The sequence below is a fragment of the Protopterus annectens genome, chromosome 7.part0 (genome assembly GCF_019279795.1).
Source record: "Protopterus annectens isolate FY-2018-M chromosome 7.part0, PAN1.0, whole genome shotgun sequence".
NCBI classification, from domain to species: Eukaryota; Metazoa; Chordata; order Ceratodontiformes; family Protopteridae; genus Protopterus; species Protopterus annectens.
In genome coordinates, this window is record NC_056739.1 from 1,704,472,570 (window position 1) to 1,704,491,274 (window position 18,705).

At 37.3% G+C, this 18,705-nt stretch overlaps 1 protein-coding gene across 3 annotated transcripts in view; it reads left to right on the forward strand.

Annotated features, from left to right (window-relative positions):
• Window positions 1-435: 435 nt before the first annotated feature.
• Window positions 436-18,705, forward strand: part of MRPL11 (mitochondrial ribosomal protein L11) — a 206,243-nt gene continuing 187,973 nt past the window's right edge. The window contains exon 1 of one of the 3 annotated variants that reach the window (XM_044078222.1): window positions 436-644. The gene's annotated coding sequence lies outside the window, so the exon portion shown is untranslated. Of the gene's footprint in view, window positions 721-18,705 lie in introns of all 3 variants that reach the window. The other 2 variants (XM_044078221.1, XM_044078223.1) reach the window with 2 other exon arrangements.

Here is an 18,705-nt window from a genome sequence, read left to right on the forward strand (position 1 = left end):
AGCGGAACTCCGGTCCGCTCATGATTGGGAGTGAATGTTTACGGTGCCGAGTTGCCAGCCCGACGCCCAACCTTCAAAGAAGGCACGCCCATTCACGCTCGCACCTACCTACATGTCTTTAGTGTCACTCGACCGCGGGGAGGCGCTCCTGCCGAGAATCCAACGGGAGAACCGCTTGCTGTGAAGCGACAACGCTAACTGCTGCTCGACTAGTTATATTTCTTTATTTCTCCCTCAAGCTACGCAGTACGTTCTTCAGCACAATGACTAACATAACATTCAAGGGCAAGAGATGTGACTTTTCTGGTCTTACACCTAATTCCAGTCTTTACAATAAACCAAATAAAAGCACCATCCCCACCCAAACATCTTTCGAACATATATACACATACCTGCTATATAACGTTATCTCTAAAGACCCTCCTTTAGGACGCAAGGACGTCGGAGTCACGTGATAACAAGACTGTTCGTATTGTATTGGACATCCGGAAGATGCAGTGTCTTGGAATCAAAACGTGTGTAATTCGTGAAGTTCATGTTAATGTGCTTTGAGTACATAACATTATTTTCTAAGTTATCACGTAGTTATTTTAAGGTCAGACATTTCGGGGAACAGTTTAGTGAAGAGGTGGAATGTGTTTGGAGTAAGTATTTCAGGCAGGATATCTCAAGGCTGCAGAACGTTTACTGTCTGGTATGAGCACAGAATTTCTCTTTGAAGTAAGTATTGAAAGGGAAAACGCGTAGCTGTTCATATTTATTTTTCATAACTGAAGAATCGGACTGAAAATAATAAGCGCAGAGAAAGAAAGGCAGTATGTAGCTGTCATTTAAAAAGTTGGCAGATTGCAATGACCTTTGTGCGAAAAGCAGTTAGCCGCAATGTATGTGTTTAAGTCTCAAGTAGTGTACTGAATCCATTCATTGTATTTATATCATATATGAGTCAGTTTTAAGCATCTTTCAGAAATTATAACCTGGAGAACCTGGGACTTAAGGTAATGGCTAGTAAACTGTGAGATTCAGTTTACCCGTTACACCTGTCATTAATTCTCATATTTAAATGCATTCCTCATTATGTCTCAAACTTTTGACATTTTTGATACGTTCCGAGTTAATAGTGCCAGTATTTAATGGCTTACTTTGGTAGATTTGTCTTCAGCCATTATTTTTCAGTTACTTAGGGTACAGCCAATGACTGGTGTCAGTGTTTGCATGGTTAGTTGCTATTATTCCTTTTGTCAAGGGCTGTCTAGTCACCCTTTCCATCTCTCCCAGTCCCTAATTGTTGCATTAGGGGTGCGCAGTTGCATGTGTTGGGAAGGGGGTTGGTCTCTTGTAGGATGCTTTGAGCTAGGGTTGCCACCTTTTCAAATGCCCAAAGTGGGATATTTTTGGTACAAACGTCAGATTTTGCAGGGTGAAACATACCCACGGTCAGTACACAGGAGAGAACTTCACATTTTTGCCTAAATAAAAGCTTATTCTTGTAGCATTTTAGTTGCTTATTCTGTTTCTTATAACATTTAGGTGTTTCAGATACAGAATAACTGTTTTATGCAACTGTTACATAAACTATAGGAAATAATTTTGTCCTAAAATGTCAGGACATTTGCCATTTTTTCAGTTGTTTTGCAGGGCACAACTGCCCAAAGAGGGGGACTGTCCCTCGCAAAGTGGGACAGGTGGTAACCTTACTTTGAGCGTGTGAAGCTTTTTAGCTGACAGCTGCTTTGGGTATTAGCATAGTATAGTGTGTATGTTGCATTGCTGATTGTTTTTGTGAGTTACAGAGTTTTTGCAGAAGTGTGCACAGAAAAAAGGATGAGTGTGAACTCTGGGGAACTGCAGATGAAGGAATCGCTCTTGTATTTCTGAAACTTGAAACCTGTGTGTTTTTTATGTTTTTAATAATAAAAGTTATGACAAGCTGTCTTTCTTTGGCCTCTTGGCATTACTTACTTCAGGCCTTGCCTGAGTTAGGGTCACTCACTGTTCATGGACTGGATGGGTTTATTAGCCAGCATTTATATGTTCTGTGTACATTTCCTATCATACTTGAGGAAGGCATGTGACCCTAACATATAACTGGTAGTAGCAAGGCATGCAGCACAGCAGACTCTCTCTAATTGTCAACTTTCTGGAGAGGCCTGGTTGCACTTTGTCAGCAAAAAGCTACATCTACTGAGAGGGGGATGCAGAGGCATCTCTATTAGGATGGTAAACACTTCTGCTTGATATTATTGAGTGTTTATATTCAGTCAGAGATTAAATTGAAGGTATTTCCTAAAAAAAGACACTAGTTTAATGGACCCACTTGGTCATCTAAGTGATGTGATACATTCAGATATATTGGATAAGTAATTAGATTTCAGACATTAAAAAAGATCCAGGAAATGCTGCTGTAGATTATACCTTTGTTTAGGCTACAGTTTCATTTGCTGTGGTATTTGTGATGTATTGTAACCATAATGCATTTTTTTTGTTATATTTTTAATTAAACTATATTATTCTGAATAACACATTCAATATTGTGCATTAAAATTCTACATTGTGTGAAACAAAGAGCAGAGAGTATGCTTAGTGCTAAGATGAATCACTTTGAAATGTAAAACCATGTTCATAGGTTCATACTAGGCTATCTGCCCTAGGGCATTTATAAGCCTAGCCAGTGTGTGTTTGGCTTTCGCCACCCATTTTAAATTAATTTTGCTATGCCCTTTTTCGAGGTTAGTATACTGTGCCTCTGTCTAACAGTGACACAGAAGTGATACCCAGGGTAAACCTACGATCTCCCATCCACTCATCAAGAAGAGAGTCCATGAGGGACTCTGCCTAACCTGGACTGGGATTTTATTCTAGAGTGAAGGGAGCCTCTGGGTTATGATTCTGTCCCTCCAGCATGTCCTATTTATTTCAGTGCTGAGGTTCAAGTCTCTCGAGCGCGTAGCTCGATGGGATTTGGATTTTCTGAGGTGCAGCATGTCCATTAATTCCGGGTTGGACATGGCTTTATACATCAGGCACAGATCGCCTCTGAGCAGGCGGTATGCCACTAAGTAGAGCTGGAGTTTCTTTAACCGGGCAGCATATGGCATCTGTTTGAGCCCTTTGATTCTCTTGGTGAGGTACTTTTGGGGTCTTTCCAGTTGTTGCAGGTGTCTGGTAAGGTACATCCCAAAAAGGGGCATTGTACTCCATTATGGGCCTGATGAGGGATGAGTAAAGAGGCACGATGACCTCCCCTGATCTAGATGTGAATCCCTTCATGATTAGGTGGGCTATATAAAATGTTTTTCTAACCACTTTGGCCACGTTGTTGTTGTCAAATGAGAGATTGCTATCAACTTGTGTCCCCAGGTCCCTAATTACTTCTTCTGTACTTAATGGATTACCACCTATGTGGTAATTTGTGGGCACTTTGTTTTTGCCAAAGGGGATGACTATACACTTTTTGGCGTTTAGCTTGAGGCCATGGCTCTGGCACCAGTTGTCTGTTTCTATGAGGCCCTTTTGGAGGATGCTTGTGTCGGCTGGAGAGTCGATTATGGCGCCCAGTTTGCAGTTATCTGCGAACTTGGTCAGCCACAGTCCTTCCGTGTTGGCCTGTACCTCCAAGAAATATATACCGAACAAGAGAGGTCCCAGGACTGAGCCTTGTGGGACGCCACTTGTAACTGGTTTGGAGTCTGACATGGCTCCAGCAATTCTAACCATGTGGGTTCTGTCCTTGAGCCAGTTTGCAACCCATCTAGTGACATAGGGGTTTATATTTAAGCTGGTGAGCTTATCTATAATGCCCGAGTGGGGTATTGTATTGAAGGCTTTTGCGAGGTCCAGGTAGGCTGCGTGGATCACCTTCCCCTCGTCAGTGGCCTTGGTGACTGTTTCAAAGAAATCGACCAGGTTTAAGAGTCAGGATCTGCCCTTAACAAAGCCAAACTGGGTAGGATCCAGTGTCTGTAGGTCCCCAATATCTTTATTTATGAGGTCCATGATGATCCTTTCCATAGTTTTGCAGACCAAGCTAGTCAGGCTTATGGGGCGATAGTTTCCAGGATCCTTTGAGGCACCACCTTTGTGGAGAGGGACCACTTTTGCTGTACGCCACTCTTTGGGTACATAGCCTGTAGTAAGGCTGAGATTGAATAGTAGTTTTATGTTTGGGTTTAGCTCTTCTTGGAGTTCACGTAGGACGCAGCCCTATGGACTAACTGTATTCTTTAGTAATGGAAGGGGCTTTTGTGATCACATTCATTAGCATAACCCATGCTCGTAACCTACTTATATTTTCGAGTTATGACTAAGTGGTATATTACACTATTGTCCAACTTTTTATAAATACATTTTGATTACAGTGTTATGCCTTTGTAGAGAAAATATGCAACACTGAAGTGATCTTGTATTTGTACCCGCACGTTGGTGGCAGCCTAATTTCTTGTAGAGGTTGTGGTCTGACAGTCTGGTACAGTGTGTTTGCTTTACAGTTGTTCAACATTCGGGTTGCTTGCACTGGGTCAGCCATTTTGAAACCGCTAGGATATTCTTTCAACTAGGATTTCAACTGCTGAATCTGGACTGCTGGTTTTTTTTTAGCTGCCATTAGAATAGATGCTTTGTGTAGACATCCATTTAATGAATGCATTTACATTTTCTGATTAATAATTTGTGGGTTGGTACTTTGTTCAGCAGGTGTTTAGCATTCTTCTTTATGGGATTATTACACAGGGCTAAAGCTTTTAAACTTGGCTATATTGTACTGTTTCTTACTGTTTGCTATGGTGGAAATTTGTTCTGAGAAAACAAAAATGTTATGTTCAGTATCTGGAAAACTAGTGTGTTTTTTCAAGTACTCGTACATGTGTATCATACGTTGTGCATGCTGACGGTCCAAAGTATAGCAAAAAAAGATGAGAGCATGAGAATCTCTGAACTTCACAACTTCTTAAATAACACCACACTTGTCAACCTGATTTTTAGAGCAAAACGTTGGAAAGGAGTAAATCTGATTTTTTTTTTTATCTCAAAAGTCATATAAAAGGATGTCACTAACAGTGATCCTTAGCAGTTGGAAAGCGGCTGATAAAAAAAAAATGACCTAGATTTATAAGCTACATATGCAATGCTTCCAGGGGGAGATGGCCCATGAAGCAGAGTAATCTGAGGAAGGTTTACTGTATAAGGATTTGAAATAAAAGTTATAATCACAGATGTTAAGCTAGCAACAGAAGACAGGGTTCATAATGCAGCAAATAGTTTACTAGAGAGGCAAGAGCTGGTCTAGTGGTGCAACATCATGTATGGCTCCACCTCACTAATTTTGGTTGACTCAGTAAAAGGCTAAACTCAAAATTCAAGAGCAAGAATGTTATACAGCTGTTAGTTTTAAATTTGAAGCACCTGTATGTCAATTCTCACAAATATTATGAAGTCTATGCTAGCTTTGGTTTTGGCATGGCCAACACTAGAAAGAGAGATTCCAGAAATGAAAAAATAACTCAGTTTGTCCATCAAGGCTTGAGGCATAAAAATCCAGAACAACAGATTGTTTATTAAAAAGGATTAGCGCTTTCACAGGTGTGCTTCATCAGATCATAACAAATTCAAACTAAAACATAATTACTTATAAAGCAAAAAACACCAGTCATTAAACACTATTAATTAATGATGTGAAGGCCGTGCCTGCAAGGCAGGTTTTAAAGGTATTGTAAAATTAAGACCTGGTGCTCTATGAGCCTGTAAAATAGCTATCCATTTCATCTCAGCTCTGTTTTGTTGACAATATCACTACCCCTAACATCATCCTTTATTAATTCAACAACAGTAAATACAAATGAATGTCCTAAATTAGATTTTATATGTTTATAGAGAGCATTAATTCAGTTCTCTCTTCTAATATCTCCTAAGTGTTGTAAAACACGTTCCTTAAACTTCTGGTTAGTCTTACCTATGTAGAATGAATCACACTCTAAACATTTAACTAAGTAGACTAGATTCTCAGATCTACAGTCTGCATGTAGCCTGAATTCAAAGCAACTTGAAGTTCAAGGATGCACAAATGTGTTATTGCAAGATATAAACTTGCAGGCTCTATATGCCCTGCAAGGAAAAGTACCATACTTAGTTCTATCACTAACATTTTTCCTAAAAAGTCTATAACAGAACTCTCTTTTTAACGACAAATTATTCCTAAATACAAACTTCTGGAGATCTCCAACAGCTTGTCTAATTCTGTCATCTGAACGTACAATAGACCAATTCCGTCTTATGACATCGCATACAGCCTGTATGTTGTTACTATATTTCAAAGAAAAAAACACATTTGGGCTTATTGGGAACAGATGTACATTTATTAAAATGCTGTCTACGTAGATATGGTTCCCCTACAGTATCTCTTAGGCTGTTAACTTCTTCTAACCTATTCTTAACATGTCCCAGATTATATCCCCTGTTTATAAAATCATTGGTCAGTGTAGCAACAGCATGGACATAAGCATCATTGTTTGTATGGAGTCTAGATACTCGTAGGAACTGTCCTTTCAAAATATTGCCAAATATTCTACTAGGATGCATGCTGTTCCTGTTCAAAAGAGTATTTTTTTTACAGTCTTTCCTATACATTAGGAATGATTCCCTTAAGACCAAAGTCGTGTCCAGAAAGTCAATACGTTCTCTGGAACAATGTACAGTAAATCTGAAATAATAACTGTTGCTCTCCAAATAATTAACAAAATCATACAGCATATCGCAAGTTCCTTCCCATAAAATAAAAATATCGTCAACAAAACGCTTATAGTACATAAGATGGCTCCTAAAAGGATGATCATTGAACACAACCTTATCTTCACAATCAGCTAATACCAAACTGGCATAACTGTTTGCGCAGGGTGTGCCCATTGCAACACCCTGCTGCTGCCAATAAAAATTACTATCAAATACAAAAATGTTTATATTTCAAAATTAAATCTAATAAAGCGCAAATCAATTCAATACGTAATTGTGTCACACTATTAAACTTATTTTAAAAGCTGCGTATAGAATCAACCCCCATATACATTAGGTATAATGGTAGAATATTGATATCTAATGTAACAAAACAAACTCTTATCTGTGAAATTTATGTCACGTATACATTCACCAAAGGTTTGTAAAAAGCTTCTGTATCTTTCAATACAGCTGGAGGTCTTTGCAGAAACTGTTTAAGTTCCTGCTCAACAAAAATCGATAAAGGCTCTGTGACCCATCCTCTCCCATTGACTATTGGTCTAATTGGTGGATTAATTCTTCTCTTGTGTATTTTAGGGAGACTCTGTAAAGATGGTGTCACTGGATGTTGAACATACATATAATCATATTGCTCCTTAGTCAACAATTGCGGCTTTTGTTAAAGTATGTGAGACTGATTTTTATGATATATTTAATGGGTTTAATAATAAAACCTTTTTTAATTTGATTAAGCACAATATTCTCCTCCTTAAACAGTTAAAAGATATGGACATTTGTATATGTCCAGCAGATAAAGACGGTGCAATTGTTGTGTTGGACACTTGTGATTATTTGAACAGTATGTCTGAGCTTCTACATGACCGTAATACATATGTACCTATTTTTAAATATGAAGTGGATCGTTTTGTTAGTGAAGTACAACTTTCTTTATATGATCTACTTCTAACTAATATGTTGACTAAGGAGCAATATGATTGCTCATTGTTGCCTTTTTTACTGCAGCTTGTCTTTTAGTCGCTGTATATTTTTCATAGAGATTCCAGAAACATTGATGTGGCTGTAGTGGTTTCCAGGGCAGCCATACATGCATAGACAACAGTTGTTGAGAATTGAGTCAGGGGTACCACATTTCTCCTTCTGGGGAGTAGCAGTCTGTTTTCTGAGACCTGCTTCAGTTCTGATGGGCCCTGTAATCCATAATAAGTCTTCTGTTGTTTTGTCCTTATATTTGTGTATAGTTGCTGCAGTTTCGCTGACCAGTATCTGAAGTGGGTCTTGAATTGACCAGCATTGTGGATAAGGAGGAAGGGGCAGGATAGTCCATGAAGGTTTTATATGGCAATCCAATGTATTCCTGCCAACTTAATTTGTATAGGTTGATGAAGATGGAAATGGCAGTACAGATGTAAAATTACATTAAGTACATAGTATTTGTTTTCCTTATTCTAATTAATTAATGCAGATATTCATTAAGATAAGCTAATGGGGACTGAAGATGCTAAGAATCCTCAGATGAAAGGAGAAAATATACTTGGTAGGAATTTTCAGGCAAATTGATAATGTAGGTAAATATTATTGTTTCTAGTTATATTGGCAGAGCGGCACCGGGATGATGCTTGAAATTATATATGTATTAGAATTGTTTAAGGGATGACTAGCCATGAATTTGTATGTTCTCATTTACTATTGTTATTGTGTTCATCTTTTCCGTTGTGATTTTTGTTACTGTTTTTAATTGGACTCCCACTGTAAGTATAGAGATGGATGCATTCCTTGGTTGTTGAACTAGAATGTAAAGTTGTAAGTGGGTGTCTAGGGATTTATTGTCTTAAATTAGAATGTACCTATTGTGAACATTTTATAAATGTTATAATTAACTAATTTAACTTTGAGATTGATAAAGATTAATTTAAACTCATTGGCTGGCTGGCAGATTTTCAGAATATTAGAGGAGTTTGACCAAAATTTCCTGGCCATAGGACTTGGATAAAATGTTAGATAGCAGCGCCATTAATTTTGAAGCATTTGCAGAGTAGGCTGGTCAAGGTAGTTGTTGAGAATGAGAGTTTAGCTGGTGAGTTGCACTGAACAAATGTAAACTGATGTTCCTTTTATACTATTGATAACTTATTTGAAGGCTCTCCAAAAGTTGTATCTTACAGTGACACTAGCAGTGTGTTTAAATGATAACCTGGATGGTATTTGAGACTTTTGTACTGTTTTGGAAGCCAGCTGTGCTGTTTGTCTTTATACTTCTGAAAAGGCGATAGAATAGAGTACATGATGTCAAGAGTATGAGTTTCATACACTTGGCAAGTCAGTAAGTAGTGTTTAGTGTGTTCAATTTTCTGGACCCCTGTTTATCCTGATGGGTAGACCTGACAAATGGCATTGGCTTGCTTATTTCAGGTGACTAAGTCTGGTTGATTGTAATGATTTTAGTTGTGCTTCTTGGGGTGAAATAAAAGGTCATTTGTGATCTCAAGGGCAGAGTGATAAATTGTCAGCATAGGAGAATGTCCTACATAAACAAGTATAGAAGCGTAACTAACTAATGCACAACACTTTATAAGACTGTGAAACTCGAACAGTTACTTGGTATATATCTAAATAGATTACTGGAATACATTAGGAGTGATGGAGAAGACTAGAATGTGGAGTTCAGCATTAAACTTTCTCATGGCAACAGGACAGCCATTGGCTTGAAAGCTGGTATACTGCATATAGAAAAGTTGTCAAGAAGCCCAGTGCTTATGGTTAAGGATAAAAAATGGGTATTATTGTTTCAGTTATCATAAATCCAGTCTGATAAGAAGACTGTGTGTGTGTATAATATATTTTTTCTTTCTTCTTGGGGAAATTGGACTTAACTCTTCTTTCAGAATCCAGTCTTTGCTTTTTAAGAGAGAATACAATGATGTGGAAATTGTTTTAGTATAAGGTATATAATGGCACTGATTATTTTTAAACAAGGATACATTTTATATAAATGAAAACAAACCTTATTGCAGTAATTTTAGTTGCAAATATTAATAACCAATGAATGGAACGAGGAGTCGTAAAACAGTGCAGATTTATTCATCAAGTCAGCAAAAAATATATATATTAACGCTCCACTCGGAGAAATAAAACGTTTTCGTCCGAACAATTTCAGACTTCTTCAGATGAAAAATTGATGCAAACATTCTTCATTTATAATCTACCCTGTCATTGCCAGTCAAACATTACATAGCGCATTCTAATCTTGCCTTCTTTTCAACCTCTTTTCTGTTATACATGTATTCCCGCAATTCCCATTTTTTGCTATGTTATTTGCTCCTATTCTTTTCTAAAGATCCCAGTTCTAGTTGTTTTATCTCTGTAACTATATTCGCTATTTCTAGTAAAGCTGGTTTAGACCTTGATTTCCATTTTCTAGTAATTGCATTTGGCAGTCGCCATAATTAGACTCCACATTTACTATGTCAAGGCAATTCCGATTCTCTGTCATAGCTCAAAAAATAATATCCTTAGTTACACCAATTTGCTTACCCAGTATGTCTGGCAGACTAGTCTGCAAGGAATCTTTAAAGTCTGCCAACTCATTACACTCCACAAAAATGTTCCCAATTAACCTTTTTCTTCCCCAACACACCTCCAACATTTGCTGTCTACCAGAGGAAACATTCTTTGGAGTCTACTTGGGGTATAAAAATACCTATGTAAAGACTCCCAAGCAAAAATCCTAAATCTTCTGGATGTTAGATATTTGGGAGACATACATATATCCCTCCCATTGTTTCTTTGTGATCTGCTTATCCAATCTCTCTTCCCAATCCTTTTTAACCTTCTCTGATTAACTCTTATTGTGCAGTATTTTGTATGCTCTACTAATTATTCCTTTTTTAACAGCAGCTTCTAGTCTAGATTCTACTAAAACGTCTACCAGTGCTTGTATTTTGCGTAGGATCCCCGCTATTTCTTTCTCTTTGCTTATACTCTAATATTCGTTGATAGGGAAGGCAATCTCTAGCCTGCAGTCCAAATAAGTTATTGGCCTCTTACCATTCTGTTACCTTTACCTCTCTAATTATTTTTTCCCACTACCTTGGTTCTTTCACCAGTTTTCTTCAATAAATTCCAGTCCCCTTTTGCCTATTGTCGTTATCCCTAATTGCAGTCATCCCTATTGGCAGAATCTCCTTTCTCTATTCCCATGTTGGCTTAGTTCTTAGAATACTTTCTCCTAACTTATGAATATAATATTCTGTGTGATTATTTTTATTCTCCTTAAGGATCTGCATCCAAAATACCAGTCTGTCTTTGTTTTTTTAAGCCCCCCCCATTTCGTCATCCCTTTTCACTTTGAATTATAGGTTTCTGCCTGTATTGTGTATAGGAACCTTAACTGTGTAGCTCTAAAATACCCCTTCAAATTGGGTAATCCCAAAATGCCTTGTTCAGTTGGAAGACTCAACTTATTCCACTTGACACTTGCCGTCTTCGTCTCCCAGATAAAATCTTTCAGCTCTTTATTAAATGCTATCCACAACTTCTCCTTTGGTTGACAAGAATAGGCCTGACTTGTGTATAAAACTGAAGGGACTGCTTGTAAATTGCTATCCATAACCATATAACAGTTTCTCAGTATTATCTTTTGTTTAGGCTCTTCCCACATATTCATAGCTGCCACACCAGAATCCTTTTTAATCCATACTCCTAAGTACTTCATTTTATCATGTCCCCGTAAATATGGATATTGCTGAACCAATTTGTTTGTGGTACAAAATTTTACATCTGTTGCCTTTGTTTCAACTTCATTAATTTTGTATCGCCTCAAAAATGTTGCACAACATTGAAGTGTCCTTTTCTGGTTTTATCAGATATATAAAAAAAATATCATCTGCAAATAGAGCCAGCTTTTCTTGACCACCATACCAATTGTATCCTTGAATTTCTGAGTCTCTTATTTTCTTTGTCAATGGCTCCAAATATAGTGCAAACAACAAAGGGGAAGAGAACACCCCTGCCTAGTTCCTCTGCTCAAACAGAAATTTTCTGAGAGGAACTCCCTCACTTTCATTTTCACCTCTGATCCCTCATATAATCTCCTAATCAACCTTGTAGTTTTATCAAGGAATTCAAATGCTTCCATTGCTCTGCTCATAACCTTCCAGCTTACTCTGTCAAATGCTTTCTCTGCATCAAGAACTACCAACAGCAGTGGTATTTTCTTACATTCATCTATCCTCTGGATCATCAGTGTTCTGTTAATGTTGTCAAATGTTTGGTTCCCCTCCACAAAACCACATTGATCCATATCTATCTGTTTTGGGATCCCCCTTGTCATTCTTTTAGCCGTTATAGACATAAACACTTTATAATCATTGTTTAGGATTGAAACGGGCCTGTATAAAGTGGGATCTGATGGGTCCTTACTCTGTTTAGGTATTACAGCCACCACAGCTTTCCACTGGGATATTGGTGTTTCTCCTAGTCTTAAAATACTGTTAAACAAAACCTTCCAGATGCTTATCATTTTTCCCCTCCTAGCTTCCAAACTTCAACAGGAATACCATCTATTCCTGGGGACTTTCCTGTGAATTAGTTATACATCACCAGTTTTATCTGTCCTCCTCCTATCCTATTAGTAACTGCGCCTCACCTACCTCAAACTTTGGTAAACTTAATTCTTCCATAAAGATTTCCATTTCTACCTTTTCTTGATCTCCATATTTCTCTGCTTTATACAGACTTTCATAATATTTCTGAATTTTTTCAGGTACCTCTACATGATCTCTTGCTGTTACTGTCTTCCTTGTTCTAGTTTCCCAAAGCTTGGCAGCAACCCTTTATACTTTTTGTTGCTCAAGTTGTTGCTCTAAAGGTTTTTGTGCTCTGGCATTATCAAAAAACAGTTGCTTAACAGCAATCTTTCTAAACTCTCTTGCTTATTATCGAGGTAATCCTTTATTTTCTCCTTAGCGTTCTATAATTGCGCCTCTTATTATGGAGATTCTCCCTATTCTGCAATACTTTAACATTTGTCAGTCCCTCTGAATAGTTCTTCCTTCTTAACCATATCTCCCTTTCTTTTATTTCCACCCTATTTTTAAACTCCACTTTAATTTTACCCCACTCCCTAGTTACATTTTCAGAAGAAATTTCTGTCTTCCTCTAATAACTCCCAAATTGTTTCCACTACCCATTCCTTAAATTCTTCTCATTTTAACAGATAGGTGGTAAAGCACCAGTGTCTCATTTTTATTTCATTACCCCACGTTCTTATTTTAGTTATTATTGGCTTGTGATCTGAAGTAGCTATTCAATATGTTTCAAAACTTACATTTCACAGGTACATGTGCATTTAATTGAAAGTTCTGTCTAGCCTAGCCCAGCTATTTATCTTTGGAATAATTTGTAAATTCGTCCAAACTCCTACTACTGAACTGACAGCTTCCATGCCAAATATTTTCATAAATTTCTTTAAGAATCTACCCTCCTTTGTTACATTTTCCCTTCTGGACCCCTCAGACACATCTTCACTGTTGCAAATTAAATTCCATTCCCCAGCTCTACGTAATAATCCCTGCTGAAACCTGATTATTTCTCCCACAATTTTTCTTAAGCTCCATTATAGCAGTTTTAGGTAGAATGTAATTGCATGCCAGTGTAATTCTTATCTCTTGCCAGGAACCCTTAGTACTACATATCTGCCATTATTATTTTTTTATCCTCTATCACTACTGGAGTTCTTTTTGCAATTAATGGAAGTACTCCTGTTTTCTTTAGTCCCAGGTGTTCCACTAAAAAACATCTTGAAAACCTTTATCAAATTCACATGTTCAGTTCTTGCCAAACGTGTCTCCTGTAGCATAGCTGTTTGTACTCTACATTTTTTAGTATAGTTCACTACTTTCTTTTTTGTATATATCTGTGAGGCCATCAAAATTTGAAGAAATAAAAAGCGTCATTATATTTAAAACTTGTTATTCCCACCTTTTATTTGTAACAGCTTTTAGTTCCAGCTTTTGTGTTACGTACATACACTGTTTGGCAGATTTGATTTTTTGTACAGTTGTTTTTTGCCATATTCTTTTAAGCCTATGTCATATCTTACAAAACTTTCTCTTTTATTGAAAGCTCTCAAATAAAAAAAATGTATCCGCAGTGCACACCTAAAACATATTAACTTGATACTAACACAAACCTATGAACATCTTCAAATATTGAAATTTTACCCCCCTAATAGGAACAACTTTCCCAAACTAACAGCCACACTCAAAGATTTGGATTAACCTAAAAGGAAAGTTATTTATGTTAGGATGCATGCTACAGCCTGTGCTTCTACTAAGTGCTGTCTGGTTTTGTCTTATCTTTATTGTTATCCCAGAATGGGAAAACACTTGAATGCTTTCAGAAAACATTATCTTCTAGCCATTGATTCTTGGCATGGGGTGTCTTCTTTGCAGAATCTGCATGTCCTCCCTGTGTTCATGTGGGTGTCCTCCAGGTGCTCGGTTTCCTCCCACATTCCAAAGACCTGCAGTAAGTGGATTGGACACTCTCTAAATAGGTGTGTGTGTGTGTGTGTGTGTGTGTGTGTGTGTGTAAGTGTGTAGTGTGGAAGAATTACAGTGGCAGAGCTAACCACCTGGTGGTGTAAAACTTGGCTCTGGTGAAGCGATATCCTAACTGCATGTACAGAAATGGGGTAAAAGGAGTTATGGATGGATTGAAAGAAAGCCATTAAAAGAAATGTGTTCTTGTTATATTGCTTTTTATCAGAATATTTCCATGGAGACATGACGGCCAGATGCAGAAGTTCTTCTACAAGCATTTATTTATTTGCTAGAGGAAAGCTTTATTATATTCAATGTTCTTTTTTATTTATTTACTTTCTCTTAAAACTTGTTACTAGATCAAGCCAAGGGCCTTAATCCAGTCATTCCTCCATGCAAGAATGAGAAAAAGCACATCAATTTTTTCTTGTATCATACTCTCTTGACTAGACTTTGTTACATTGCAGTGCCTACATTTCTTATAAATCAATAGGAAAGAGGAAAGAAGGGAAAAAACAGGGGCACCTGTTTACTTTAGTATCCCAGTTACACTTGCACATAACTTAGAAAACTTTACTGTATAGCATGCAAATGATTTTGTACATTATAAAGATATTACTGTTAAGAACAAAATTTTGTTTTGCTTACAGTTTACTCTTTTTCCTTTCTTTCTTTTCCCCTCTCCTAAGTGTACCTCCAAACATTAATGGCATGAAGTAGGGGATATGCTTTAGAGTCCCCTACAAGTTTAACAAAGTCAAAAAAGTCCAATATTTCCAGATTTTCTTGTTCTGTCATATTTCATAAATATAATTAATGCTTTGTAATCCCACATTTATTTTTCAGTTTTCAAGTTTCTGGTTTTATTCCTGTTTATCTTCATCTCTCAAATCCAGTCTCTGCTTCCTTTCCAACGTACTGTCACTTCTTCTGGTCAACTCTTGTGCTTTTTTCTGCCTCTCATGCCTTTTCTGTTGAAACATTGAAAAAGGTTTCACTGGCACAGTCATTCTTTGGTCTTTATTACCAGAAGAACATGCCGTAGAATCTTCTATTTCACAGCTCACTTTTTGTTGGACAAACATTTGTATTTCCTCCTTGGCATGTTCTACATCAAAGAATGATTTTGTCCCTCCAGGAAAGAATATTCTGAAGATAGGTGGATACAGCACTTTGAATCTCATGCCGCCTTCTTGGCATTCAGTGATTACTGGAAAAAATTACCCATCATTTGCCTGGCGCACAGTGATTACTCGTGATTAATCATTTCCCACAAAACACTCCACTCTTTCTCACTTCTAGTATTTTGTCCTTCTGTCACAGTTTTGTCAGAATCAACTCTTCCTGCTGGTAGAATTGCATCTTTACTATTAAAAGTCTAGTTTGCTTTCTTGTACGACAGATGCTGGGGAATCTTAGTCCAGTTGCTTATTTGTGTTTTCATAAAATTACTACAGTCTGTTCCTTCCAGGTTCTCTGGCACAGTAGAAAATCTCAAGATTTCTCTATGTGCTCTGTCCTCTAATTCTATTATTTTTTTGAAACATCTCTTCTTCTGCAGTCTCACATTCAGCCAGTCTTTTCTTCATTTCGACCTCTGATTTTTGCAGTTTTATCACCCCATCTGAATATCTGTTTAAAACCTCTTGCATTTTTTCCAGCTTTTTGCTATTTGAGTTGATGTACTTCATCAGTTTTTCATTTATTTTAGTTGGCTCTGAGAACATTTGACTTAGGCTTCTGGAAGTCATTCACCAAAGCTGGAGCTTGCACTGCTTTTTGATGAACAGCTGCAGAATTCATCAGTGTTTTTTCCTCACGTTTTGCGAATTCTTTCAGGTTCTCTGCATTTCTTTTTGTTGCCTTCCAGGCAATGCATGTACTAGCCAGTTATTGACATTTACCCAAAATGATGAGTTCACTGGCTCTGATTCTGAATTTCAGTTTTCACACTGGAGAGATGAATTCATCTGTTATTCAATGTGTAGCCATCTTGGAAGTCGTAACTGGACAGATTCTGGTAGAAAAGTTACTGCTGGGAATGGGGGTAGTGAAAGCTGTGGTATCTCTTAGTGCTAAGAATGATAAAGGTTAGCATTGTACTTGATACAGTAAGGTTTTGTTAATTATAAAAAATACATTCCTCTTGTACAGGTGTTGATGTTTAATGTTGATTTGATTAACCACCAATACTATTATAATTAACAGTTCCAGAAATGAATCCGAGATTTTATGGATTATGCAAGAGAAAAGACCAGTTATACAGAATGAACACTTAAAAATGTGGTACCACTGTACTTGCATGATTATTTGTTTTTCCTTTTATAACGATCACATTGACATGACTGTGGCTACATCCATTTAAGTGTCCTTTTATATAGCTCTCTTTGGAGTTAGACTGCGCATTCAATCGTTTTCATTATTTAGAAGATCAATAAAGATGAATTGTTTACAAAAATGGAATTTACTTTAGTATGGATAAAATACTTGTCAAGAGCAGGAAGAACCGATCTGTATGAATGAAGGTTAGAGTTTAGAGGGTATTGAAAGGGAAAAAAAAATGACATGAGAAATGGGAGTTGAAAAGGATACCTTTGTATGGCAGAACTGGAACAGGTGAGGAAGATGGTCTATGGGTTACTTATTTGGGATGAAGGGAAAGATGGAGCCTGAAATGCATGTATCAAGGAAGGAGGGCAAGTTATTAAAAAAAAGCAGGGGAATGAGCAGAGATTTTTAGTTAGTTATTTCCACTGGCTTTTGCAAAGGAAAAAGTGTATGTGGGGGGGGCGGGGCTGATTCATGCAATGGAGGAGGAAGTTGTTTTATAAAGTGATACTTGAAGTGACGGAGAATTCTGATAAGGGAAATGTGAGGATGCGGATATAACCCTCTTCCAATTTTGGTTAGTAGATCACTGTGTGAAGTAGTGATACCAGATTCATAAAGAAGAGCAGCAGTGGTGCCGTTGTATTAGAGTGGGGGGAGGAAGCCTACAGGCATGCTTGGTGGGGAGAGTTATGAAAAAGTTTCTAATGGAGAAAGTGATGCATTTTCAAATGTATACTGCACTCCAGAATGATTGACAACATGATTTTACAACAAAGACTTCAAAGCACTGGAGAGTAGAAGGGCAAGTGAAAAACTTTTGGATGTTATTGCGTTGTAGTGCGTTGAGGGAGATGGGAGGATTGGTAAAAAAAAAATAGTGGAGGGTGATTTTAAATGGTAGCTAAATTTTAATGAAGATGAGTGTAAGATCATTGTAACGGTCATAACACTGGGCTTTACATTTGTCGTTGTTGGAATCATTTTCATCAGTGGCACTGTATTCTCTGTAAAGACCACAGCTGGTTGCAGACCAGTATTCTTTTGAACCTTTGTAGGTGAGGGAGAAAGTCATAGATAGCCACCTTCTGGTTTTCTTGCTAATTTAGGTGGTGTTTCACACCCTGCATCAGTGTAATTTCATCTGTGCAGTGCCTTCAACTTTGCTTTTTTTCTTCAGAAATTTGTAATCAAACTTTAAATGGCTACGATGATGTGATTGTGATAGGGTATTAACATTAATTTTATCACAAATTTCTGTGATTATGATTGTGTACAAGCAGTTAGAAAAAAGATAAAAATGATAATTTTCCTTTACGCTTAATACATTTATCATAAGAGTCTGTTGAAGAGCTGCAAAGAAAAAAATGGAAACTTTCATGCATTTGTAAGGAGGACACTGTTTTTTACATGCTTGCAATCATTTTCTAAGGTACCACAGCTCTCCTTGTTGACTTCTGTGCTACCAAAGACTACTACTCAGCCCTGTCATTGGATTGGCACTTATGTTGGTGTTTATTAAGATTATAACATCTCCAGGGGTTTGCTTGTTGGAATAACCTAGTGTTTCCCAGTTCTTTATCAACCAGTGCCCTCGATTTATCTTCACCTACTTTGGCTTTTATATGGATTGATGGTTTCACCTCCCCTTTAACTACATAAACCATGCTACAGATCATTTTAGTATTGTTCAGGAAACCACATTGACTCATTAATGCCTACAGTACTGTTTACACTGTAGTCTTAGTTATACCTGCAGCTCTTCTTGTAAGGGCTGCATCGTCACTGTCAAGATGACAACATTTGAAAGTCAGACCACATGTAGCAGCACTTTTATTCTGCGGTACCTTACTAGAACTACTGTATTTGTGGCATTTAGTGCTACAGTTAAGAACATTAAATGTGATACAATTATTTAATTGTACAAGAAATGCAAAGAAGCTGCTTTTCTTGTTTACTTACAAAGATGATCTCGCATTTTCAATCTTAGTTCTCTGCCTTTGCTGTTTAGCTTTCAGGATATCAGGAATGTGACTCCTAGTTAACTGAATGATTGTAGGCATTTATGGGTTAACAATAGAAACTTAAGTTGGTAAATTTGTTGGACTGG